Raw genomic sequence first — 27,637 nt, forward strand, 5'->3', positions numbered from 1 at the left:
TGGAAGATAATGAGTTATTATCATTAAGTACTTAAAGCAGCACCTGCAACACCACAGATGATGAATAAATAATAGTTTCTACAGCAGTAGAATCCCTAATGCGCTCTTGCTCACATCCACTTCTTTGGCAGCAGGAATTTTTAAAAGAATATTAAGAGGGTTTGTGTACTTTTACCTGACAATGGAAAAAAGAACAAAAGGCAAATTTCAAAGTTAACATAGAGAAGTGTGAATAGTGACTGATAATGGGAGTTTATGAATTCATTCAATGGTATCTATTTTTAAAATTTAACATAAAATATATAAATATTTAAAATGTAATATAAAGTATTAATTTTTTAAAAAATAATGAACACATATTACTTTCTAAATAGAAAATATTGAAATTAAGTGACAATAGTAATTCATTTTGCCTTATGTATTTTTTCTACTTCTGTAATCATATAGCAGATGGCTGTGTACAAATAAGACTGAAAACAAAAATAGCAAAAGAAATGATCATTTTGTAAGTTTGCCAGCATGGACCCAAGCTATCATTTCAGATTAGAGCCCTTGAATTTTGTTTTCTATTTTTGTATCACAAGAAAAAGTTAACAAAATATGGTCGTAATGGAAAGAAAATTAACTTATATCCAAGAAATAGATGGAGAAAACATTAAAGAGAAGTCTCCTTTGAATACCATCAATGATGAGTATGAGAAAATAACTATCATGACTTTTCCAAAAATTGAAACTCACTACAATGCCTGTATTTTCTAAAGATCAAGTCAAGAAGATAAAAACACAAATTATACTTTAAGTGATTATTTTGATAACTTATAAATAGATCTTTACAGCTACATTTGTTTCATAAGATTGATCAGTAGTAATGGTGTGGTCCACAAAAAATTTTATTTTTTTTTATTAGAAATATCTCTCATACTTATATGGAGGATATTTAGTTTAAGAAGATGTCTACAATTATCAGGCGGTGCCTGTGGCTCAAAGGAATAGGGCACCAGCCCCATATGCTGGAGGTGGTAGGTTCAAACCCAGCCCTGGACAAAAACTGCCAAAAAAAAAAAAAAAAAAAGAAGATGTCTACCATTATCATACTGGTCATAAATCCACACTGTATTAATGCAATATTAAAAATGGATGAGCCCACAATATCTGTTCTTTAAATAGATTGAAGTTTAATTTGTCACATAATTTCCATTTGCTGATTTATAAATGGTATAAATATACCAGGGACTGTTCACCCAAAAGGAGAACAACAGTTCTACCTGCTTCTCCCCTGGGCTATAAATGGTATAAATATACCAGGGACTGTTCACCCAAAAGGAGAACAACAATTCTACCTCCTTCTCCCCTGGGCTATCAAACTGCCTTCCCCAGTCTGGGGTAATACTGTTTGCAGTCTTGTGTATAACATTTTCTTGCTTCTTCATTCGAAAAAAAATTAGTATTTCTAGTCTTTATCATGCAAAAATTAGGGCAATTACTCAATTTATTCTTTAAGGTCAGTATACATTGTTAATAATTATACAAAAATATAGGCTATAATTATTTTAGAAATAATGTTAAAAAACTGAACCTACACATGTATCATGTGTAATATTAGAAAACTAAACCTACACACGGATCGTGAATGCGGTTTTGTCCTAGATAATATGATGATTCAATTCTAGAAAGTGAAATTCACTACATTCACAGTGAAAGAAGGAATTTTATCTCAGTGAATAAAAAAAAATATCACAATTTAGTACAGATGTATGAAGAATACTACTAGGAATGTTGGAATATAAAACATCTGACATTTGAACCTGACAAAACTTGTATACCATAAACAGAAACCTTCAAAATATTGTAATAAACAGGCAAAGTTGGAAGTCTTTTGAAAATCAAGAACAAGATACCACTTTTCCAAGATAATTCAACATTGTTCTATAAATTCTAATCATTCAATAAACAATAATGAAGTTTGGATTGGATGAAATCGAACTACATTTGCAAATGACTAAATTGTGTAATAGAAAATCTCACTCTTAAAAAAATTGTATTAACAATAAATAATGAAGTCTAGTGAGATGGCCAAATAAAAATTTAATAATATTATACATTAGTAATCAAGAGTTCAAAAATATGATTAAAAAGAAATACCATTTATAGCAACAATAAAGTACCAAGGATTAAAGCTAGTAAATAACAAATATAATTTAAAAAGTAATAAACCAATTATTTAAGAAGAAAATTATAAAAGTTACATGTAAAAGGCTAGCATAATCAGAGAAGTAGTATAGTCATGCATAGGACGATCCATTTTCCCCTATGTGGTCTCCAAATTTAATGCAATTTCAATAAAAATAGTAATGAAAAGTTTAAATTAAAATAGTATGTTCGTATTCTTCTTAGCAAAGTATCTCAAGAATGGAAGAAAAAGTATCCAATGTACTCAGCCCTACTATAAAACTAATTTATAGCTTTCATATGAAAGCTAACCCAATTATAACCCAAGAATGTGGGGAAAGGGGAGAGGAAGGGGAAGGGGGAGGATGGGAGGAGGGAGGATGATTGGTGGGACCACACCTATGGTTCATCTTACAAGGGTACACGTGAATCTTTCTAACTGTAGAATATAAATGTCTTAACATAATAACTAAGAAAATGCCATGAAGGCTATGTTAACCAATTTGGTGAAAATATTTCAAATTGTATATAAAACCAGCACACTGTACCCCATGACTCCATTAATGTACACAACTATGATTTAATAAAAATTAAAAAAAATAGTATGTTCACAATCAAATGGTAGGTACGTTTAATTATTTTAATTTACAATGAACACACAGATTTTCAAATACATATATCTCATTCATATATCACATTTATTCTAGCACATGTATCTGTTTCAGAAGAACTTAACACTGAGCGCATGAGCAATATTTACCAACATCAAACTATATGAGACCATTATTATGTAAATTCCTTTTTTGAGTGACTTTTTAAGAATTTCATCATATTTCTTTGTTCCATATTCTGCTGTCATGGGATTAACCTTTTCAGAAATGACAGCTGTGTCAAATAGTCTGAACATAAATTTTGTCATTTTGTTGTTAGGTTACTCTTAAAATTTTCTTTGTTTTGTATAGCTAGGCATTTATAATCTTAATAATTGATTATTATCAGCTGGAAATAGGACATTTATAAGTATGTTAGGAACACATCACCCATTATATATTATAAATACTGATATTATAAATAATGATTAATGATACATCCTATTCATAACAGGAAACCATCTTCATAACATGCTATTTTTTTTATCTGAATGGGTCATGTGCAAATAAGCATTTTATTTTACAGAATGTGCAGCACCTTCACCTGAACTTGACCAGCAGTTTATGTGGTGCTATGCACCCTGGCTCTTAGTCTGTCTCACTGGTGCAATTAGACATGCTTAGGCTTGAATAACAAGAAGCTGTAAAATAGCCACAACATTTATAATCAAGACATACTTTCATGAAGTTCAAATATCTGCATCTATGTTAATGAAGCTTTATTCTGAATTCTAATCAATCAACCAATAAACTAATCAATAAACTAATCAACCTAATGTAAATGATGAATGTTCTCTAATATGCTATCGATTTTAATATAACAAGTTGTATATGCACTTGGTCTATTAGTTTGAAAAGAGAGCTAAACTGTAATGTATGTAACTCAAATAAAATACGTTCAGTATTTCCTTTTCTGAAGAACTAGAGGATTGTGGTTGAAAACCAGAGAAAGCTACTGGGCTCCAACTGGGATTAATAGGAGGGGCTCAATCTATGAACCTGAAGTTAAGCCACTAAAGAGAGACTGGAGACTCATACTCAGTTCATACTCCACAGGAGATGAGACACTGGTAGATCACACCACCTGGTGACAGCACCTTGTTTCTGCCTCAGTCACATGAATTTATACATTTTCCTTTTAAAAATTTTCTGGTAGAAGCATACTCATTACTTTGTTGGGCAACAGAAGGAATACTAGTTTGGGAATTTTGATCTGGCTGTTAAATCCATTCTTGGAGTGAATTAATTTGCCCATGGAAATGCTCACTAAAGTTCAATGTCTCCAAATAAAGAAGGAAGAACATTATTACCTATACTAACTGGTTTTCTATTTTGAGAATTTTTTTTTTTTTTTAGACAGAGTCTCACTTTGTCACCCTCACAGCTCACAGCAACATCAAACTCTTGGGTTCAAGCCATCCTCTTGCCTCAGCCTCCCAAGTAGCTAGCCTACAGGTGCCCATGACAACAGCCAGCTTGTTTTTAGAGACTGGGTCTCCCGCTTGCTCAGGCTGATCTCGAATTCCTGAGCTCCGGAGATCCACCCACCTCAGCCTCCCAGAGTGCTAGGATTATAGTCATGAGCTGGTGTTTTATTTTTGCCTTAAAATATTTAAATGTTAGTTGTTATATTTATGTAATAGTTGTATATATTTATGGGGTACATGTGATGTTTTGATACAGATGTACAATGTGTAATAATCAAATCAGGGTAATTGGGATATCATCACCTCAAGCATTTATCATTTCCTCATGTTGGGGACAGTTAAATTCCACCCTTTTAGTAATTTTAAACTATACTACTACTTATTGTAGACTATAGTTTCTTTGTTGTGCTACCAGATATTGTTCATCTATCTAATAATCTAGCTATATTTTTGCATCCATTAACCAGCCCAACTTTATCCTTCCTTAGAGGTTTATGGGCCAAATTCTGGGCCAAATCACCATAGTAAAACTGAATAGGTAAGATATGTAAGTTTATTTACTAAAGAAGGGAAAAGACTATTTGTAAAACATGCAAGATTTATTCCATCTGAAGAGAAACGAGAGGTTTAGGAAAAGACTATTTTTGAATTTTAAGATAATTGCAAGCAAACATTTTGTAACAGATTTTCGGTATGGAGGTTAAAGACAAGGAGATCATTTGCCAGATCTGTGTGCTCACATAAACATCCTTCCTTTGGCACTCTCTAATAATAATGCAAATATTCAAGATTTGTCTAATATGGAGAAAAATATAACACCTGCAAAAGATGAAACCCGGGGATTGAACATTTTAAATAGTCATTGTGTAAATCTGAAATTAGACCTAAGATTTTGTATGAATCAAGCTGGCACTAAATATTATCCCAACTTGATCTGTAATGATTTCCTTCTTTTGTAGGGTGACCAGATTTTAATACCGGTAGGGCGGGACGAGGGGGCAGGGGCGGGGCTGGGGCAGGGCAGGGGACCGGGCAGGGCAGGGCCTGACAACAATGCAAACTTTGATAAGCAGTTCTTGATAATCACTTCTCACCAATTATTTGTTATTATTACAGTTTAACATTATAAATTTAACAAAAATAACATAAAATGCATATTCTGGTGAAATAGCCACATGGCAGCTGAAAGCCGTATATTCCTTTCTTGTTCTCCCGCCCGTTCGTGCATTCTTTCCAAAAATCCAAACTTTTTTAAAACGCCACGGGACCTGGGACAAATTGTTGAAAAACGGGACTGTCCCACCAAAAGCAGGACATCGGGTCACCCTATTCTTTGGCTACGTCATATGATCTACCACTGGACACTTTTCTTCATGTAAACTGGGAAGGATGAGGTTGATGAGACAGGTGGGTCTAAAAACTGCGTTTCTGTGCGATCCTCCCCATTCTCTGGAAACTCTTGCTAGGCCAACATGTATACCTGACAATGAACTACGGATCTAAAGTATCCTAGTCCTCGCCTTTCTAACTCCACAGTTAAGTTGCGCAGATAGACACGCAAGCGGATGGCAACTGCACGTGTCGCTGTTGTTTGCAGGTATGTGCTGTCGTGTCACTGCAAGATGCAAAGAGACCCAGAGCACGTACCTCCTCAGTACTTCTGGGGGAATTCATTGCAAACCTCGTTTTCTTTCATCATCTATACTACACATTTGAATTTGGCGTTTCTCTCCAGGCCAGCAGAGAGGATGGTTTTAAATTTGACCCCTGATGAGAAAAGCACGTTTAGCTCAATAGATGGCGCTGTGATATAAATTAGTAAAGTTATAAAATTAAAAAAAAAATGTGAACGAACGAAACACACACACCAAAAATGTAATCACGATCTTTTTTTTTTTTTGCCCTCTCTCAAACAGACTTCATGAAACATTAATCAATTCAGGGAAGCTAATAAAATGCCTGCAAAGTGAATCCCAGTGTTATTTAAATTATGGCTGTTTATCAGTAAACAGAGGAAATGTATGGGCCAGCTATTAGAGTGTGCCAAAAGGCAAGCTGATCAAAATAAATTTGGATCGTATAAAGTTTGAGGATATTTCTGGTGCAGGGAATAACGTTTGGATTCATCATTGTTTGCACAGTCAACTCCATTATCATTTTTCCTTTCAGGTCATCAACCTTGACAATCCCCCTGTTGAAATCAAGTCGTCTGTTCAGCAAATTATTTTGTAAATCTGAAAATCCTGCCAGCTCTTTTCCTGAGACACCAGTCTCCTTAATATATCAGAAGAGTGTCTATCTGCCACAGTGAAATAACTTTTGTTTTTGCTCTAAATTAGAAAAAACAAAACAAAACAAAGCAAAGCAATAGGACTGAAAAAAATAGGACTGAATCAGCTTGACATGACATTGAGCTGAATTCCACTCAGGGTGTTTCCATTGGAAGGATGAAGAAATAGAAAGAGAGAGTCTATTTCTAGATGAGGCCAGAAGATGAAGGATGCTGCAGTCAGAGAGGAGCCGTGGGAGGTGAGGCTGGCTGGAGACCAGGGGAGTGTCTCCATCATCACAAACTTTAGATAATACTAGTCTGGAATCATGGATAAAAGGTTTTTTTATTTTACAGAAATTGAGAGCCAGTGTTTCATTTGGTGCTTAGTAGTGTGTTACCCAAGTAAGAAATTAGAAAACAAAGGAGAGTCAATTATCATATTCTGATTAAGAAGGTAACGCAGGTGGTCTTGCCTAGGTCACAGCCCCTTTAGCAATTATTTATTCATTTAGTTAGTTAGTTTTGAGAGGAGTATATCATAGAGTGAAAATCCCATTCTGGTAGTGTGTACTCAGATGATCTGTCAGTGGTAACTTGGGGAAGCTTGATTTTATTCAGATTCAATTTGTCAATTCTTTGCATCCTGAGATGACATTAGGGTTTCTGACTTATATTCCTGTAAATGTAGAATCTCTTACATGTCACCTTTGATGATCCTGGAAGACAATGAAATGAAACAGGGGAACGTAAAGCTGGCAGTTAGGGTACAGTGCTTCTATTGATTTCTCTCTCTGGACCTATTTTTTTTCTTTTATATTACAACAGGATAAAAAAAGGATTATTTCTAGAGTTCCTATTAACCCTGGACGCCTATCATTATTTCCTTTTTCTAATGTTAAATGTAATAGAAGTTGTAAAATTTAATGACCTCATCACCACAAATGTTAAATTACATTTTATAATAAAAGATTAAACTGGTGATTAGTCAGTCTGTGAATACAGTAGTGAATTTCTATGTGTTCCTAACATCAACAATATATTTTGGAAATAAGTTCAATAGAAAGAAGATTCACATTTGTTTACAGAGCTTTTGGTTTCCTCTCTCTCTTTTCCCTCTTTTTCTTCCTCCTGCAGTATTTTTGGGGGACTGGTGTGCCCTGGGCACTTTACATGTTGCTATGGATATGCCACTCACAATTCGAACTTTGACTCAGCCTCTTAGAGCTTACAGTATGCTCAAGGTCAAAAGCAACCAGAGCATGGAAAGAGATGAGTGCTTAAAAGAGTGAAGTATAGACAGACAAATGATACTAAATCCACCCAATTCAAAAGCAGAGTCTTCCTCCCTGTGTTCAACAATTTATTACTTTATATTTACCTTTTGCGGAAGGTTTAGAGATCTAAAAACTTCATGTAAAACTCTTGTGGCACAAGGAAAATGACCTGATCAGATCTGTACTAGTTGCCTAGAACCTCTAGGCAAACTTCCACTATTGGGTAGCTTAAAACAACAGAAATTAATTTTTCCCACAGTCATAGAGACTAAAGGTTCAAAACCAAGATGTCAGCCGGATCATGCTTCCTTCAAATGCTCTAAGAAAGAATCCAGTTGTGTCTCCTTCAGCTTCTGGTGGTCCCTGGCAATCCTTCAATTCCTCGGCTTGTGGCAGTGATACAGGGTTCCCCTACTGAGGAGTGGGCAGGGAACCCCGTATTCTCCATGGCTGGGTGATCTCAGAAATAAGACCCCTATCTCTAGGCACAAACAGGCTGCCCTTTCCAGGCCTCACCCTCTGGGGTCCAGCAAGGTCAAGAACAAAGCAGCCTGAACAGTTCTGGGAGGCTCCTCCTTGAGTAGGAAGCGCACAACCTAATCCCTTGCCTGAGCCCCAAACTGCAAAGACAGCATTCCTGTGCTTTATTTTAGGATTATTTTCTGCCTAAATACTTCTGTCCAATTTTTCATGGATAGACATGCATTCCAGATAGACATGAACCCCGGCCCATAGGACAGGGAAAGCAGCATTTAAACCCCCGACTGAAGACTGGGGAGCCTTCCCACTTGGATCCCCCTTTCTGCAGAAGGGTCTGTTCTCCCTCTGCTGTTAGTCCTCGTCTGCTCATTGTCAGTCTTTCTCCCTGTCAATAAACTAGCCTGTCGCTGACTGAAGGGTCTGTGGTTTCATTCTTTGAACCCCAAGACCAAGGACTCAGGAAGAAAGAAATTCTAGCAACATTGCCATCTTCACATGGCCTTCTCCTCTTTGTCTCCTGTGTCCTCAAATCTCTCTTTTACACCAATCATTAAATTCAGGACCCACCATAATTCCAGATGATGTCATGTAAGTTGACTTCACAGACAAACACCCTATTTCCCTAGCAGGTCACATTCACAGGTTCTAGATAGACATGGATTTTTGGAAGACACTATTCAACCCAGTCCATTATCATTTTATAATAAAACCTTAGTATCCTCAGGGAGAAGGAGATAGAAAGGAAAAAAGTGGAAGGCACTAATTTACATTAGTCAATGTAAATTATGTTTGTTCTCAATGATTATAGATACTATCTGTGTGTATTAAGAGAAGATGGAACATGCCTTTATAAAAATTAGATGTTTATACGTGTATTTTACAATTATGTTTCCTTCAAATGGTTTATAAAATACAGTCAATTCACAGAGAGCTAGAATCCTGGCCTAGGTCCAGATCTCACGGAGGTCAGTAACCCCATCTTCTCTGCCCACTGAGCCAGAGGAGAATGTCTTTTCTTTCCCCCGCTTAGCTTTTCAAAGAAGACACTAATGAGATGGTCAAATGAGAAAAGCCACAGGAAGACGCCAAACTCAATGCCGGAACAATCACAGAACAGAATAATTAGCCTTTGAATTATTGAGACTGTGAAGAATTCTTGACAACATAATGATTTCACTGAATTCCCTTCTAATTTTCTTCAATTCAAAATCAATTTCAAATTTACTCTTCCTCCCATTAAAGATGACATATTTAATGCAAGGGATTTTAAACAATGACAACATGAAATCTTTTTATGATAGATTTGTTGCTAAGCCCTTGAGTTACAAATCAGACTTTTTAAGACAAGATTTATGTTCTTTCCTTTTTTGCAATCCTTGGTGAATTTTCATTGAGAGTTTGCTTTTCTGTAAATGCAAACAAAACTAATGTTCCAAAAGCTCGTACTTTTCCTCTTGGTGGGACAGGCCCCAATTGAGTGTCAATTTCAAGTGAATATGGTCTTCACTTCATAGTTTCTATCCTTCCTTCATTCTCTTTTTTCTTTATTGACTTCAGGGACTAGAGATGATTCCATAGTGGGGTCTAAACTTTCATCAGTCAGTATCAATTTTTGTTGTTAAATTGCTCTAAAAGACTACTGGACAGAATTCAAGGTTTGCATAAAAAAATAAAGCCCATTCCACAAGTTCACATGAATTATCTAGAAACATATTTTGGTGTATCAATATGGGAGGAGGAGGGAGGAAGTTCAAAATAAATTTGTCCAAGGTCACTCAGCAACTTTGGATTCTATCTCAGAGTAGAATGGGAGCCTCTCCAGCCTGTGTGCAGCTGAAGCGTTGGGTGAATTTTATAAACTTCTCAGTTTAACCAATTAAAAAATGTGTCTTCTTGGCACAGATGCCTCACACAAGGCGCCCTTCTCTTGCTGACACAGGCTGAGTAGAGCTGGATTCATCATTCACTCAGCCCCTCCTGTGGACACTTCCCCCGCACCTGCTAGCTGTACACCCTCAGGGGCCTGATTTACAAAACAGGCTTTCTTTTTTCACCTCCACTTTCTTTAGCGTTCACTGTTAGTCTTTATTTTTCATAATGTCTCATTTCCCTCACACAGGAAGGAGATTTTAGAAGTTTGAGAAATAACTGTTGCTTACATTTATCAACAAGCATTGAAGGAATGATTATCTAGTAAGTATCTAGCCTCTGTCTGACATCTAATAAGGTACTTGGCCCAGGGAGGCAGTGAAATCCCAGTGATTATTGTACAGACGGTTGGGGTTTGGATTCTGTCCACTCCTTCTGGATGTGAGACTTCAGCCAAGTTATTTTATTGTTGTCCAGAAAGGTTGATCTTAGTAATGAAGACATAGGATTATGTGAGTTTAAAGGATTAACGCATGTGAAGTTAGTTATTAAAAAAAGGAAAAAAACGTGTTTTATAAAAGTGCTAGCACTATTATGTTTTTAATGAATAAAGTATAAAACAATAATAAGCATAGTCCATGAACATAAAGAATTTACTATCTGATAGATCCTACTTAAAATTATCTAGAAATAATTATTATGTGATTGCCAAGGATTATTAACAGATTTTACTAATAACACAGAAAAACTAGGTATAGTTTTCTTCTAAGAAAACTGAAGATATAGTTTCTTCATTGTCTTCTTAATTCACTCATAGACACAAAATTATATATATGTGTTATATATGTGTATATATATATATATATTTTTTTTTTTTTTTTTCCAGTTTTTGGCCAAGGCCGGGTTTGAACCCACCACCTCTGGTACATGAGGCCAGCGCCCTACTCCTTTGAGCCACAGGTGCCACCTCCAAATTTTATATATATATATATTTATATTTATATCTAATTTTGCCAAATTTAGGTTGAATATTATTGATGATGCTCAAAGTAAGAAATTGTCCTTTGGTTTCTACCTTAATTTGAGTAGGAACAATCTAATATTTCATGCACTTCCATATGTATGTGTATGAGTGTGTGTGAGAAAGAGAGAGAATTTTGAAGATATTATTTTAATTTTTCTATTTATTCCACTAAAATAAAATGAGTGAACTTTCTTATTTCTTTCCAGGGAGAAGTAACTTTGACTCACCTGATAATTTCTGTGTCCACCTCATTAATTTTATACCTAGTAAGATCATAAGTATTTTCAGTAACAAAAATCTCGGCCAGTCTGAGTCTCAAGGAAGAAGAGTTTCCGTCTTAAAAAATTCAGATTTGGGGATCACATTTATAAATCTCAAGTTTCCCTATATGGAAAATTAATTCACCTATACACTTGAATAATTCTTGCAAAAGTTGACTTTAATTGCATGCAAGGAAGTTGAGTATTTTGCTTGCAGGAGAGGGCCTGGTGCCATAGCTTTACACTGAGCATGATTATTTTAGAAAACATTGCAAGGGCCTGGGTTTTGCCTTCATGCACATGGATTAGAAAATGAATTGTCAGCACACCAGCTCAAATCTATCTTCAAGACAGCTTCCCATGAACTCACCCAAGACAGTGATCTGTGGAACAGAATGCCAATTTAACTATTTGCACTAAAAGAAAGAACTGTCTGCAACATAGGGAGGCTGACATTCCCATGACCTCGGCTGTCTGTAAGTATTGACAAACTGTCCTGGCACACTAAATAATCAGGAGGTGACTTGAGTGTGGAATGAGAATGAGGGAACTCACTTCTTATTTGTACGGTGGATTCCCCAAAGTGGATTTACTATGCCAACTGGAATTAACCTGACTAAAATCATGCTAGTCCTTCCCTTCTTTTCTGAGAGTTGAGCATTATAATTATTTATCTTAAAATTGTTTTGAAGAATTTGTATTGAATTGTGTATTGTATCACTGCACATATTAATATATTAAAATGGCTAAAATAAAAATGTAACAACACAAAATGCTGGTGAGGATGTGGAGAAACTGAATCCTTTGACCGTGCTGATGGAAATGTGAAAGAGTATAGTCCCTGGGAAACTGCTTGGCAGCTTTTAAAAAAATAAACCAACAACAAAAAAGAAAAAATAATCATGTACTTACCATAAAACCAAGTAATTATACTTTAAGGAATTTATCCCAGAGAAATGTCAACTTATGGCCACACAAAATCTTGTATACAAATGTCCAAAGGTTTTATTATAATAGCCAAAAAGTGGAGACAACCCAAAGGTCCTTCAAGGAATGAACAGATGAACCAACTGGGGGCCAGCCATGCAATGGATTGCTATGAAGCAGTCATACAACAATGATTGATAATTGCAACTTTCATGAGTCTCTAGGAAATTATGCCTCCTAGAAGGTCATATACTATATGATTCCATTCATGTAACATTCTTAAAAAGATAGAATTATAGAAATGAACAATAAATTGTGGTTGCGTAGTTAGGAATGGAAACGGAACTGCCAGAACAGAGACAGATGTAGTTATGAAAGCTGACTATTAGGATACTTGTGGTGATAGAACCAATCTACATAATTTTGTCTCTGTTGTTGATTTTTTAATTGATATATAATGAATGTACATATTTCCAGTGTATGTGTGCTATTGTGACATAAACATCCAAAATGCAGTTATCAAATCAGGTTAAATGAGATTTTTATCACCTTAAAAATTTATCAGCTCTTTGTTTTGAGACTTTTCCAAATCTAACTACAATCTAATTGAAATGTAAAATAAAGTAGTCCCTGTACTGTGGAATCAAACACTAGCATTTACTCTTGCCTATCTATATTTTGGGGTTGGAACTATTCCCAAATTTTTGTTCCTCCCCTCTTTCCTCTTGCATTTCTCAGGCTCTGGCCTGAGAGACATTCTGCTGTCTCTCTCCATGAAATCAACTTTTTATCTCCCCCAAATGACTGAGAAGAATTTGTCTTTCTCTGCCTTAATTGTTTCACTTAATATGATGTCCTGTAGTTCCAAACATGTCTCTATTACCCCAGATGATCTACAGAGTCAACGTAATGCCTACTGATATATGAACGACATTCTTCACGGACCTGACTGAATAACATCCCACTGTGTGTAAGCACCACAATGCCTTTATCCAGTTATCCTCTGATGGACACTTGGGTTGCTTCCACATCTTGGCTACTATGAGTGTAGCTACAAATAAACGTGGAAGTATAAATATCTTTTCTGTGTATGGATTGCCTTTAGTAGGTTACTGGATTACCAATAGTAGGTTACTGGATCATATAGTAGTTCTATCTTCAGTATTTTAAGGAACTTCTATACTGTTTTCCATGGTGTGTATTAATTTACATTCCCACCAGCACTGTATGAGCAACCCCCCTTCAACTTCGTCACCTCTTGATAGTTTCTGTCTTTTTGATAATAGTCATTTTAACTGGTGTGCAGTTTTTCACTTAGTTTGGGTTTTCATTTCCCTGATTATGGGTGATATTTAGCAGTTTTTCATATACCTGTTGACCATTTCTATGTCTTCTTTTGAAAAATGTCTATTTAGATCCGTGCCCATTTTTTAATCTGGTTATTTTATTTTTTTGCTATTGAAAAGTTTGAGCATCTTATATATTCTGTTCATTAATCTTTTGTCCGATGGATAGTATCCAACTGTTTTCTCCCATTCTGTGGGTTGTCTCCTCACTTTGTAGATTGTTTCCTAAAGCATTTTAGCTTGTTACAATCCCATTTATTTGTTTGGCTTTTGCTGCCTGTGTTTTAGGTATTACCCCCAAAATCTTTGACCAGACTCAGATTCTGAAGCATTTCCCCACCATTTTCTCCTAGTAGTTTCATAGCTTTGGGTGTTACATTTAAGTCTTTAATCCATTTTGAATTGGATTTTATTTTTTTTGATGAGAGATAGGAATCTAGTTTTATTTTACTGCTTATAAAACTGGATGCCCAGTTTTTCCAGCACAATTTATTGAAAAGACAGGTCTTTCCTCAATGTATGTTCTTGGTGCCTTTGCTGAAAATACGTTATCTGTAAATACATGTATTCAATTCTGGGTTCTATATTCTGATCCATTAGTTTAGGTGTCTGTGTTTATGACTGTACCATGCTGTTTTGGATGCCAAAGTTTTGCATTACAATTTGAAGTCCTTTAGTGTGATGTCTCCAGCTTTTTTGTTAAGTTGTTCAAGACTGCTTTGGTAATTCATGGTCTTTTGTGATTCCATATAAATTTTAGGATTATTTTTTCTATGTCTGTGAAGAATGTCATTGATCTATTGGTAGGGATTATATTGGGTCTGTAGGCCATTTGGGATAGTATATATAATTTATTTATTTAGTGTAGACATTTTGAAATATTAATTCTTTCAGTTCAAGAGTATGGGTATCTTTCCATTTTTTTGTGCCCTTTTCAAATTGTTTCCTCAGTGTTTGTAGTTTTCATTATAGAGAACTTCTGGTTTGGTTAAATTTATTTACAAGTATTGTTTTTGTAGCTATTGTAAATGGGTTAACTTTCTTCTTTTTTTTTTTTAGCTTAGTCTTTTCTGTTTTTTTTAATGCTTTTAATTAATTAATTAATTAATTAATTTTTTTGGCTGCCACCCTCAGCATATGGGTGAGGCGCTGCCCCTGGGTTAACTTTCTTGATTTTTTTTTCAAATTTGTTTGCTGATGCTGTATAGAAATGCTACCGATTTTTGCATGTTGATTTTGTATTATCCAACTATACAGAAATTTATTAGTTGTAATAGTATTTTCGTGGTGTTTTCAATATCTTCTAAATATAAGACCATGTCAGTTGAAAACAAGACTAATTTTATTTATCCCTTTCCAATTTGGATGACATTTATTTATTTCACTTGCCTAATTGCTCAAGCTAAAACTTTCAGTAGTACATTGAATACAAGGTGAACAACAATCCTTGGATTGTTGCAGATCTTGGTGAAAAAGATTTCAGTTTTCTCCCATTTAGTATGATTTTACTGTGGACTCATTATGTATGGCTTTCACAGTTTTGTAATGTATTCTTTTTTTTTTTTTTGCAGTTTTTGGCTACGGCTGGGTTTGAACCTGCCACCTCCAGCATATGGGGCTAGTGCCCTACTCCTTTGAGCCACAGGCACTGCCCTGTAATGTATTCTTTCTATACCTAGTACATTGAGAATGTTACGATGAAGGGCTCTTGAATATTGTTGAGTCATTTTTCAGCATCTTTTGAAATGATTATATGTTTTTTGTCCTTGATCTTGTTGATGTGATGCATTATATTTATTGATGTATATATGTTGAATCATCCTTTCATCACTGGAATAAATCTTATTTTATTATTTATTGTGAATGATCTTTTTAATGTGCTGTTAATTTAGTTTTCTAGTATTTTGTTGAGAATATTTGGATCTACATTTATCAGGGCTATTGCCCTGTAGTTTTGAGTGTTTTGAAATATTTTTATTATGCCGTTATCTGGTTTTAGTATGAGAAGAATAAATTTATTATAGTCAAATGAATTTGAAAATGTCTTGTTTCTTCATTTTTTCAGAATAGTTTGAATAATTATTATTTTCATATATTTTTAATAGAATTTAGCAGTGAAGCCATTGGGTCCTAAAGGTTTCTTTAATGGAAAACATTATTATTTGTTCAGTCATATTGCTCATTATAGATCTGCTGAAGTTTTCTATTTTTTCAGGATTGGTTGAATGTGTCAAGGAATTTATCTATTTCTTCTAAGATTTACAATTTGTTGGCATATAGTTGTTCATAATAGTGATCCTTTTTATTTCTGTGGTATTAGTTATGATGTCTCCATTTTTGTCTCTGATTTTGCTCATTTAAATCTTCTCTTTTTTAAAAATTAGTCTAGCATTAATTGCATTTATCTTCTCAAAAAGATAGATCTATTGTATATTTTTAGTCACAAATTCATCTTTTCTGTTCTGGTATTTATTAATTATTTACTTCTACTATTTGGGGTTTGGTGCATTCCAGCTGTCTTAGTTCCTTCAGGGACATCATTAGGTTGTTTATTTCTAGTCTTTCTATTTTTTCAATGTAGCCATTTATTGCAATAAAATTCCTTCTTAGTACTGTTTTTGTTGTATCTTATAGGTTTTGATATGTTCTATTACCACTTCCACTTATTTTAAGAAATTTTTAAATTATAGTAGAACATCCATAGTTGACCATCACTCTACATTGACCACCTCCTTAAGTTGACTTAATTTTCATAGACTGGGCAAGTACCACGTGTAGGTATCAGTACAGTCGTCATAACTTGTGTTGACCACTTTCATATATTTGACCAGTTTGTTACAATCCATTGGGTGCTTAACTTAATTTCTCAGTTACTTCCTTGATCCATTAATTATGCAGGATAGTGTTATTTAATTTCCACATATTTCACATATTCATATATTTCCCAAAATTCTTATTATTGATTTCTAGTTTTATTGTGAACAGAAATGATACTTGACATAATTTCAATTTTTTAAAATGTGTTGAAACTTATTTTGTGGTTTAATGCATGGTCTATTCTGATGTGCTGTTGAGAAGAATGTATATTGTGCAGCAGTTGGATGAAATGTTTTATAAATGTCAGTTAGGTTTATTTGGTCTAGGATGTAGTTTAAGTCTGTCGTTTCTTTGTTAATTTTCTGCTTCAGTGATCTTTCCAGTGATGAATGTAGGCTGTTGAAGTCCCCTATTATTATTGCCTTCCTGTCTGTGTCTCCCTTAGATTTATTAATATTTGCTTTATTTATTTGAGAGTTTTGGTGTTGGATACATATTTATTTGTTCATTCTTTTTATGCCTTCTTGCTTAATTTACTCCTTTGTCATTACATAATGACCTTCTTTGTCTCTTTCTTTATAGATTTTGTCTTAACTTCAGTTTACAATAAAAATACAGAGAGTATAAAAAATGTGTGCAGATTTTAAGAAAGGAAAAAACTGACTGTATTAAATTGTAAAAACTCAATATATACCAATAACAAAAGATGAATACGAGTCACCTTTGACTTCTGCAATTACAAAAGGTACTCATAGTGGTTGCCATCAATGTCTAGACACTTCTGATATGGCAAACTACTGCTTGGGGCTTCCTGGAGCTTCCCTGGAGCACATCACACATAGGACCATGCATCTAAAAATTATCACCAATGTGTACAGTTGTTAGGCATATTGGAGGTTCTATTGCATACTCACACCTCATTTGCCATTGTACTGTGATGTACAAGGTACTTTCCCACCCTTGAAAAGGAAACTTCTTTTGAGTCCACTAGTCACAGTCCCCTCAAGGGCGGGGAGGAGAACTCTGAGAAGAGGCTTGAAGATAAGGGAGTGTGTAGGGAGAGGGAAAATTCCAAGAAGAGGTTAAAAGATAAGGAAAGTCCTGAGTTCTTAGAAACTTTCTCAACTTATGTACCCAGCCCCACTCCTTGAACTACTTAACTCCTCCCCACCCCATCCCCGCCCAAAAGCTAACCAGAATGATTCAGCCTCTGTTCCTTTGCTTGCTTGTTGTGATGCAGAGATTGGGGTATAAAAACCCATTTGATCGGCCATTTGTGGTCGTTGCTTCTTAAGGTCAATGACCCCTGTGCAGGTATAATAAATTTCTATTGATTAATTGCATTCAAAGTAGTCCATGTCTCCTTCTCAGCTGTGCGAGTCACAACAGTACTTCCACATCCCTCTTGAACTTCAAATGCCATCTCAAAATATTCTTGCACCCCTCAAACATCAACCATGCTTCCACCATTTTCTTTCACTATACTGCCTATTGCATGGTGATGCTAGCATTCATTTGTTTAATGTGATCTTTTGAGTGAACATGATACTACAGATTGCTACTGTGATTCAATTCAACTTTGAAAAGTAATACATACAAAAGACGTCTTAAAAATGTGTATATTTTTCATCGTCCCTAGTATATCTACTTCTGGTGATTTTCATATCTTTTTCCATCCCTTTACTTTCAATCTGTGTGCATCTTTTTAGGTGAAATTAATTTGTTGTAGATTGAATATGGTTGAGACTTTTTAAAATCCACTCAGCTATTCTGTCTCTTAGTTGGAGAATTTAGTTTATTTTCATTTAATATTCATATTGATGAGTCAGAACTTACCACTAACATTTTGTTACAGAGTATCTAGATATTTTGTAAGCCTCATCTTGCTTTGTTTTTTGTCATTGTCTTTCTTTGTAGTTAAGTGATTCTCTCTAGTAGTTTTTTATTTCAACCATTATGGGCTACAAGTATTTTTGTCAAAAGCAAATTGTATAATGCTGAAGTAACAGGTTTTAGTGTGCCTACCACCAGAAGATTGTACATTGTACCTGATAGGTAATTTTTTATCCCTTATCCTCCTTCCAGCCTTCTACCTTCTGAATGGTCCATTGTACCCCTTTTATGACCATGTGTACCCATTACTTAGTTCTGACTTATTAATGAGACTATGCAGTATTTCTTTTCCCATTGCTGAGATATTTTACATAAAATAATGTTCTCTGGTTTTATCTAAGTTTCGACAAATGACATTATTTCATTCCTTTCTATGACTGGGTGGTATCCCATATAATTTTCCTATGGGTCATATTTTCTTTAAGCACTTATCAATTGACAGACACATTAATTGATTTTGCATCTTTGTCTTTATGAATTCTGCTATAAGAAGTATTCAGGTACAAGTGTCTTTCTATGTAATAACTTCTTTGGGTATTTACCCAGTAGTTAGATGGCTGGACATAATGATAGGTTTGCTTTTAGTTCTTTGAGTAATCTTCATATGGCTTTCCATTGTAATTGCAATAATTTAGAGTCTTACAATGTATAAGCATTTCTTTTTTGCCACACCCATCCCAACATCTATTATCTTTTTAAAAAAATTTTTAATAATGGCCATTCTGATAGGGGAAATGTCTTTCACTGTGGCTTTAGTTTGCATTTCCCTGATGATTAATGATGTTGAGTAATTTTTTCAGACATTTTTTTTCTGGGGAAAAAAAAAACAAAGCTCTTTTCATGTCCTTTCCCCACTATTTAATGGGACTAATTATTTTTTTCTTGCTAGTCTGTTTGAGTGCTTTGCAGAGTCCAGATATTAGCTTATATTTTTTTCATTATATAGGCTATCTACTTACCCTGTTGATTATTTTCTTTGCTGAGCAGAAATTCTTAGTATAATTAAGTCGTATTTATTTTTGTTTGTACTATTTGCTTCTAGGGTCGTACTCATAATACTTTGCCTAAGCTGATATCTAGAAGATATTTTTCTGTAGTTTATTCCAGAATTTTTATGATTTCCAGTCTTATACTTAGGTATTTAATCATTCTTAACTATTTCATGATGAGACATAGAGATACTGTTTCATTCTTCTGCACAAATCTATTCAATTTTCCCTGCACTATTTATTGAATAGGGTATTTTTTCCCTGGTGTATCTTTTTCTCTGTTTTTTCAGAAATCAGTTGGTAATAGCAATATAAATTTATTTCTAGGTTCTCTATTCTGGTCATTGGTTCATGTTGTCACATTTATCAGTATCATGCTGTTTTAGTTACTATAGACTTGTAGTGTAATTTGAAATCAAGTAATGTGATACCTCCAGACAGATTTATTTATTTATTTTTGTCCAAGATTGCTTTGGTTACTTGTGATATTTTTTGTTTCTTATAAAGTTTAGAATTATTTTCTATAGATCTTTGAAAAATGACATTGCTTTTTTAATGGGAATTGCATTGAATCTGCAAATCTGGGCAGTGTGGACATTTTAACAATGGTGACATTTGTGAAGTCAAATTTATGTGAATGGTTTGATATTTGAGAACATTCATTGATATCTAATTATTGAAGAACTCAAATATTTATCCCATTCTGGCTTTGTTTGTACCTGTTCTTTAGAGACCCTTCTAGTATTTCAAAGAAGAGTGCATTGAGTACACTAAACTTCTAGTGACTGCAGCCATTTAGCACTAGAGGGTGTGCTAAGCCCTGATTTGCTGCAAGTCTTAGGAGATTCCTAGCTCTTCAACTTTTGATGGACTTGGGGAAAATCAGGACAGTTCCTCTGGTTTTCAGATGAACTCTCTTGCTTAAATCTCATATTCCTATATGGAAGGATTCTGTCACTGCTCTGCACTCTCTGGAGTTGTGGGAGAGAAATACAGGCCTACCTGTGGGTTCTGAAGCTAGTCCCATACTGGATCACACCCAAAGCCCACTGCCTCCCAGACCAATGCAGCACTGGGCTCACTCAAGGCCTATGGCCCCTACCATCTAATGCTGCTGCAATTTATTCAAGGCCTAAGGCCACTTAATCATCTAAAAGTGAATAGAGCAGGACTCAAGTCTACCCTATGGAGCAAAAGATTCCCTTCGGGACTAGGGTAGGTCTAGAAGCTCTATCTGGGATACAAAGTGCTAGCCTTTGCAAAGTTTCACTGTGGCTGAAGTGGCAATAGCTTCTTAGGCAAACTTTCCTGCATTTTTTTTCTCTCCTTTCCTCAAAAAGGAGCAGTCTCTTTCTGCACAGCACTCGCTGGTGATGTAGGCATGCCTGGGGTCACTGTAGCTGATACTGTGCTGGGTCACTCCCTGGGTCACTGTAGCTGAGCACTCTTGAGGAGTGCTGGGTCACTCCCCAAGCCCACAGCTTCTCAGACTAGTACATATCAGAGCCCACCCAAGGACTGTGTCACTACCAACTGTTTGCCACTGAAATTTGTTCAGGGCCTGAGGCTATTTTAGTCAGGTGGTTGGAAAGCTGGCTGGGACTCAGCTTCTTCCTGCATAGGTGGTGAGTTCCCCTCTGGCCTGGGATGTATCTAAATGCCTCTTCCCCATAGGCACTGCTTAGAAATTAAGGGCCACAGGAACTCTGTTCTATGTTTGTTCCACTACTGGGGCCAGAACTAAATTCCATGAAAATTATTACACTTGTTTATCCCTTCCCCAAGGAGACTGTTCCAGTTTTTGTGCTGCTCTGTCTGGGGTTCCAGTAGGGGTGGCTTAGGCAACATAAAACTGTCCTTCCTCCCTCTTCAATGCATCCTTTCTTACTATGCTAAAATTAAGTACTGTGATGTTGTGCTTAATTTCTTCAGCTTTTTTGAAGGTGCTTTTCTGTGTGGATAGTTGTTCAATTTGATGTTTTTACAGAAGATTGCTGGATGATGAAATGTTCTGTTGATCCACCTTGTTCCACCTCCTCTATGCTGTGTTTTTGTGTGGTGATAGATACATGAATCTCTCCATGTGATGAAGTTACATAGAATTAAACACACACACAAATAAAAGTACAACTGGGGAAATTAGAATAACATCTGTGGATTTCATCAATGTCACTATTCTGGCTGTGATACTAGTCTTGCAAGATATTATGATTACAGAGAACCATGTAAGGGGTACAGAAAAACTCCCTTGTATTGTATTTCATTCAGTTGCATGTGAATATTCAATCATCTCAATATAAAAGAGTTTAATTAAAAAAGATAATAGACATTTATCATTTAATGTAATTATTAAAAATAATAAGAACTATTTAAACTGTATAGACAAGCAAAACACTCCTTTTGAAATACCTGAAATAATCATTTTGCATTACACAAGCTACATAGAATCATTCCAAACAATTATAACTTTTAGAACAAAAAAGATAATCACTTAACTGTTAACTATGTAATAACATCTTAATTTTTTGATCTACTACTTCTTAGGCAATTTTCTATTTTTGCTGCATAAAAAATTATATTGTTCAGTTTCATAACCAAGTTTTTTCAATTAATAAGATTTATGCAAGCTGGTACTTTTCTTTCTATTATATAATTTTACTTGCTGTGTAAAATTGAAAATATGCAGATTTGTAATTAGACACAGCCTAGTTTCACATTCCAGTTCTACCAATAACTGAATCCACAGGCCTAAGTATGTCACTCCATCCTTCCAGGATTTGGAATTTCAATTTCTTAACTAAAGAATGGAACTAATTACTACTTATAAATTTGTCATAAGGGTACATAAGTATTTGGTACTTAGAATGCACACAATAAATCATGAATACTTTTTTTGGAGGCCTGAACATTATTTCTTAGATATTCATACAGCTACCATTGTGTCTTTGTGCTGAGAAGACAGAGCATTTTATTCCTAGAACCAACGAGTATGGCCACTGCTAGGCTCTGAGAGATTAGGGGATCATTAACTGATGAAAAGCCAACTTCTCTGAAATCTTTGTGTGATTCTATTTATAATCCACAGAAACGTTATTCCTAGTATGGAAGCATTATTTAAAGTCTGTACTCTCACTTGCTAGTTCACCTATATATGGGAGCATGCTCTCATATTCAACTCTTACAGCTGTTACTGTGGGTTGACGTCCTCTCTACCTCAGTTCTATTCCAGTACGGTAGAGTTTCCTTCAGATCTCTGAGGTCTTCTGCTGGCTTTTTAACTGCATTAAGTTTCAGGTGGAGAGTTCTAACAACATACTGACCAGTCTCTCTGCCTCCACACTTATGCCCCAGTCTGTCCTTTGCATTGCAGCCAGTGTAAGCATGTTAAAGATAAGAATTCTTAAAATTTCATTATGCTTTTGATTTTTGAAACAATCATCCCAGTTAGTAACGAGATGCCCTGAAGGATGCTTGTTTGTTAAAAGAGGGTTGTGAGACTTGAGCAAGGATAAACAGGCTCTGACGCTTACATCGGATCCTCGTTTCCCTTGAACTAAGTCTAAAAGTGCCAAATCCACTTTATAGGAGGAATAAAGGAGGAGCAACAATCAAGTACATGAGAGGATATAATTCCAATGAGACTCGTATTCTCAAGAGACATCACTATTTCCAAATCTGTGAATATTCTGGTTGGGTAGATAATTGCAATTACTCGTTTGGTGTGGAAAAGAGCAGGTGGGAAAAGTGTAATGTAGTGATACATACAAGTGTGTGTAAGCAGGTTTGTACATTACAACAGCAGCAAAAGTGGACTAATATTCTTGAGCACTAAGTGTGGGTGTGGGTGTGGTGCCTCCCATGTGCTATATCATTTAACCGTCATAGCCATTTTATGCGTAAAGATTATCCCCATAGTAGGGATGAGACATCCAGGCTTAGGTGTGCAGTAACTTGCCCCAGAAGGCCTTGGTACCAAGCATATGCTCAAGTCTCTCTGAAGCCCTATGCATCACTCTTTCCTTTTCATCACTCCACTTCAGGTTGTAAAATGTTATCTCAGAATAACCTGTATCCATATTTGTGCATGTAACCTTTCACAATAATTTATTCTAATAAATATTTACCAAATGTGTACAGAATATATAACATTTAATGTTTTTTCTCTCTTCAAGTTTTAATACTGAACAGATATTGGCATTTTTCCTCCTGCATGCTTCTTTTCTAAAAGCAATGCTGTGACCAGCCTTGTGTGAGCTGTGGGTAAGAGCAGAAGAGGAGAATTAATATTACAATTAAGAGAAGAGATAATAATTCTAGACTGCAAGGAGGGCAGCTGCAACGGGAGTTTGACATGATCTAGTGCACAGACTTTCACACTGTAGCAGGCTGTTCAATAGTTTTCTCCTGGGCACATACAGAATTAATACACTTATATAAATAATACCCATATTATGGACTAATGTTTAGCACCAAATTAAATAATTTATTACTTTACATTTAAACTTAGAAACATTAAATTTAAATTTTCCCCACAATACGTGAATATTATGCTCTAAGCCACAAGCATAAAAGTCAAAGAATAAAGCAAACTGTGTCATTGGGCACGAGCAGGTGCATCCTAGTTCTGTTAATGTCCATTTGTTATTTGCTGTGCAATCTTTTGTATATGTCATAAAGAAACATTTGGATGTACGTTTAAAGACCATGGGGCAAACCCTTTTCCTGTTTGTTAATAATTCTCCTCAGTCCACCCACTATCTCATTCCAACGAAAATAGGAAACAAAGAAACAAAACATTGCTGTGAGAAATGTTTAGTGTATAGATGATTGGGGGTTATTAAATTTCCATGGAAGCCTGGTGAGAGCCTAATAGGAGCTGAGTCTATAGTACATCAATAATACTTTTTTACCTGCACAAAATGAGGTCTAGTTTAGGGACATGGTTTGAAATGCAAACCGTCTTTACTGGTGAAGATTATTACCACTGATTTTAATCATCTTCTTATTTCTGAGGTAGAAAGGGTCCTTGTCCTGTCATATTTCTAGAGCTCTTTGAAGTAGGAAGGTGACATGATTGAATCTTCTCTGCCCAACATGTGAACGTGTGTCACACACTCACACTTGAGAAACATACTTTTTTCTTTTTAAAAAGCAGTTGAATGGTTGTTCCACAATAATTTGAGACATGATAAAAATATTTAAAGATGTAAATAAAAATGAACCTTATTTGCTCACAAACTGTAATAGCAAATCTGTTCAGAATAAAATGATGAAAATTTAAAAAAGAAATAAAGCTTTTTATAGTAGGCTGTAATTACACTAGCGCTCACCCAAATTTCAATGAATTTGTCAAGAAGCCACAACTATATTCTATGATTTTAATTAATGGAGTTACATTACTTAATTTGAACAGTGTTTTGAAAGGGAAGTAGTACCAGATATAAAGATACAAAAAGTCTATAAATCTCTCCACTGAGAATTAACCTTTGTGGAAGATAAGAGTCTTGCTAGTGTCTTCCTTCCTCTGTCAAATACCCAGCGACTCACTAGTAAGTCAATGTATTTTATCTTTCTAAATTAAATCTTCCAGTAGTATGTAGTGAGCTTGGTAAAGACAACATAAGTCATTGGAAAAACACGATTTTATCTTCACATTCTATGTTACATTTTATTGCAAATAATATTCTTTCTCTATTTTCCTTTTTTATTTAAGCAGTCATGGTTTTCAGGTGATTACCCAGCATTATTAAGGTACGTGTAAGTAGAAGAGAATAGATTTTCCTCTGAGAGGAAATGCTTTTAATTTTTACAAAGAAAAAGTATACTATCTGCTATTCAAATATGTTTGAGAGAATATAGAGATATCTGGCTTCCTCTCAGAAGAAATCAGAAGGGTGCTTACATTCTGCATTGTAGGAGAGAGCTGGTATAAAGGGGTGCTAGTGGGAACCAGGATGGGATAGTTAAGAGTTTCCTGAGCCCAGACTGTCAATCAATGACATTTATCAGAAACACTCTTGCCATTATAAAGGTCTATGATGTAACCTGGTTAATTAATTGTCATTAATTACATCAAGGCATTATTAATTGTCTAATTCAAAATATGGGGAGCTTATAATTCATGGCTTAAAGCCAGTTCACTTACATGTTATATGAATCATCATTTACATGTTTATGGGCTAAATATTCTTTGTTTATGGCAAAATCTATATCTTGTGGTATGAAGGGTATACACACTATTCTTGGGAGGAAGGCCCATGGGCCAGGATATGACTTACTAAGGGCCAATGTCCTGTGAGATCAGACCTGCCATAATGGACCTTGTATCTCGTGGCAATATTGTAAGTCATTTTCCCTTAGAATAGAGCTGAGCCAGATTTACCCATTTAATTACACATCTGGAGGGAGGTATGGCTACTATAGTCAGTCTTTTAAATAGGGGTTGTCTCCTCTTTCTAGATCAGAGGAAGAAAACAGGATGATGTGTATCCATGTGGCAAGGTGATACCAAATACCAGAGATCCAAGGCACGGTATCAACCAAGGACATGAAGTGCAGTAAAACCATAAAGATGGTGCCTGCTTAATCACCGCCTTGCATCTCAGTAGAGGCCAAGTAACTAAGGCTGCAAAGGTAATTTAAGATTACAGCATATTAGAAACAGAAATCAAAAGCCCGAGAATCATGTAAGGTCAGTCCATTGTTTTTATGCAAAAGCTATTCTATGTGCTCTGATTTTGAAGTAATGGAGAGGCTTGCTTTCTTTCTGTAAGCTATTAGAAGGTAAAGGGGGTATTGAGAGACCAACACGTGGTTATCCCTTGCTTTGGAAGAGGTTAAGAAATCCTCAGCCCACTGCTCTTCACTAGTCTGTATCCCAGAGGCAATGGGGACCCATAATGCTGGGAATAACTGACTCGCCTTGTTGGCCTGACCCTAAACCTACATAATCTGAAGGTTCTAGTTGAGATCTTAGACCAATCTATAAGTGACTTAGGTTCTACAGATGCATCATTCTTGCCTTCACTGAGCCCTATTTACATGGGCATAATAGAGATTTTGTTCATATATTTCCTGGCCAGCAGCACGATGAAGCCTCCTGAGCCATCCTGCACATCTACAATGCAGCCATCACCATTCCCAACAGGAAAAGAACAAAAAGAAAAGAGGCATCTCTTGTTTTGTTACCTTTTCTAAAAAGTCTGCTTTTGTTTTATTATATGGATTTACTCAAGAAAGTATTTATTTTTCCTATATTATAATTTTTAAAAATTATTTTGATAGGTTTAGGGGATAAGAATGATATTTTGAAGCATGGATGGATTGTATAGTGGGAATTCAGGGCTTTGGGTGTATCTGCCACCTGAATAGTGTACATTGTACCAAATAAAGTAATTTTTGGTCCTTCACCCACATCTCATCCTCCCTTTTCTGAGTCTCCTGTGTCCGTTGTGCCACTTGGTATGACCCTAGGTACCTGCAGCTTAGCTTCCATGTATAGGAAGAAGATGTGGTGTTTGGTTTACATCACTTAGGATAATGACTTCCTGTTTCACCCAGGTGCTGCCAAAGACATATTAGACTTTATTTAAAAATATGCTCTTACACAAATTCCAGATCACCTCTGTATTGGACATAGGTTTTAGATGGAATCTTTAGAGTGGTCCTATGCTCATTTCCAACAAGGCATGTCGGATATGCCCAGAATTGTGGGTCCTGACAGCCTCTGGACATAGGCTAGGACTATGAGCTCCTGAGGAGTGGGCCCTAAGGACTTTTTAATAATTTTTACAGTACTTGAGATAGCTCGGGTTTTCACTAAGCATATATTAATTTGAAGAGAGCTCAACTTTTTAAAAAACACCAATGCCAAGAGAATTAGCCTAATCTCTAACCTCAAGGTTAAATGTATTCTGTTTATCTTCAATAAATGTGTTGGTAGATATTTTTATCAATACTTTTTTTTCCCTTGGTTGAAGTTCTTCAGTTTAAATGAGTACTGCTATAGGTAATTATAAAACCCCTGCTTAAGGCAAGAAATAAATGTACCTTTATATAAACATTGATACCACTTCTTACTCAGCTTTGTAGCCTCAGCAAATATTATGAAATTAATAAGAAAAATAACTAAATTTTGTTGAATTAAATATATAGCATATAGCATATATATTTTTAGAAATATTGAATGAAATCCAGTGTTGTCATGTGTATTACCTTTGAGTTGATTCATAAAAAAATCA

The 27,637-nt window shown here is 35.3% G+C and overlaps 1 pseudogene; it reads left to right on the forward strand.

Moving 5' to 3' along the window:
* The first annotated feature begins 609 nt into the window (after window positions 1-609).
* The window catches only part of LOC100947972, a 40,900-nt pseudogene continuing 13,872 nt past the window's right edge, over window positions 610-27,637 (forward strand).

The sequence above is a fragment of the Otolemur garnettii genome, unplaced genomic scaffold, assembly GCF_000181295.1.
Source record: "Otolemur garnettii isolate 467f Iridium unplaced genomic scaffold, OtoGar3 scaffold00022, whole genome shotgun sequence".
Classification (NCBI taxonomy): Eukaryota; Metazoa; Chordata; class Mammalia; order Primates; family Galagidae; genus Otolemur; species Otolemur garnettii.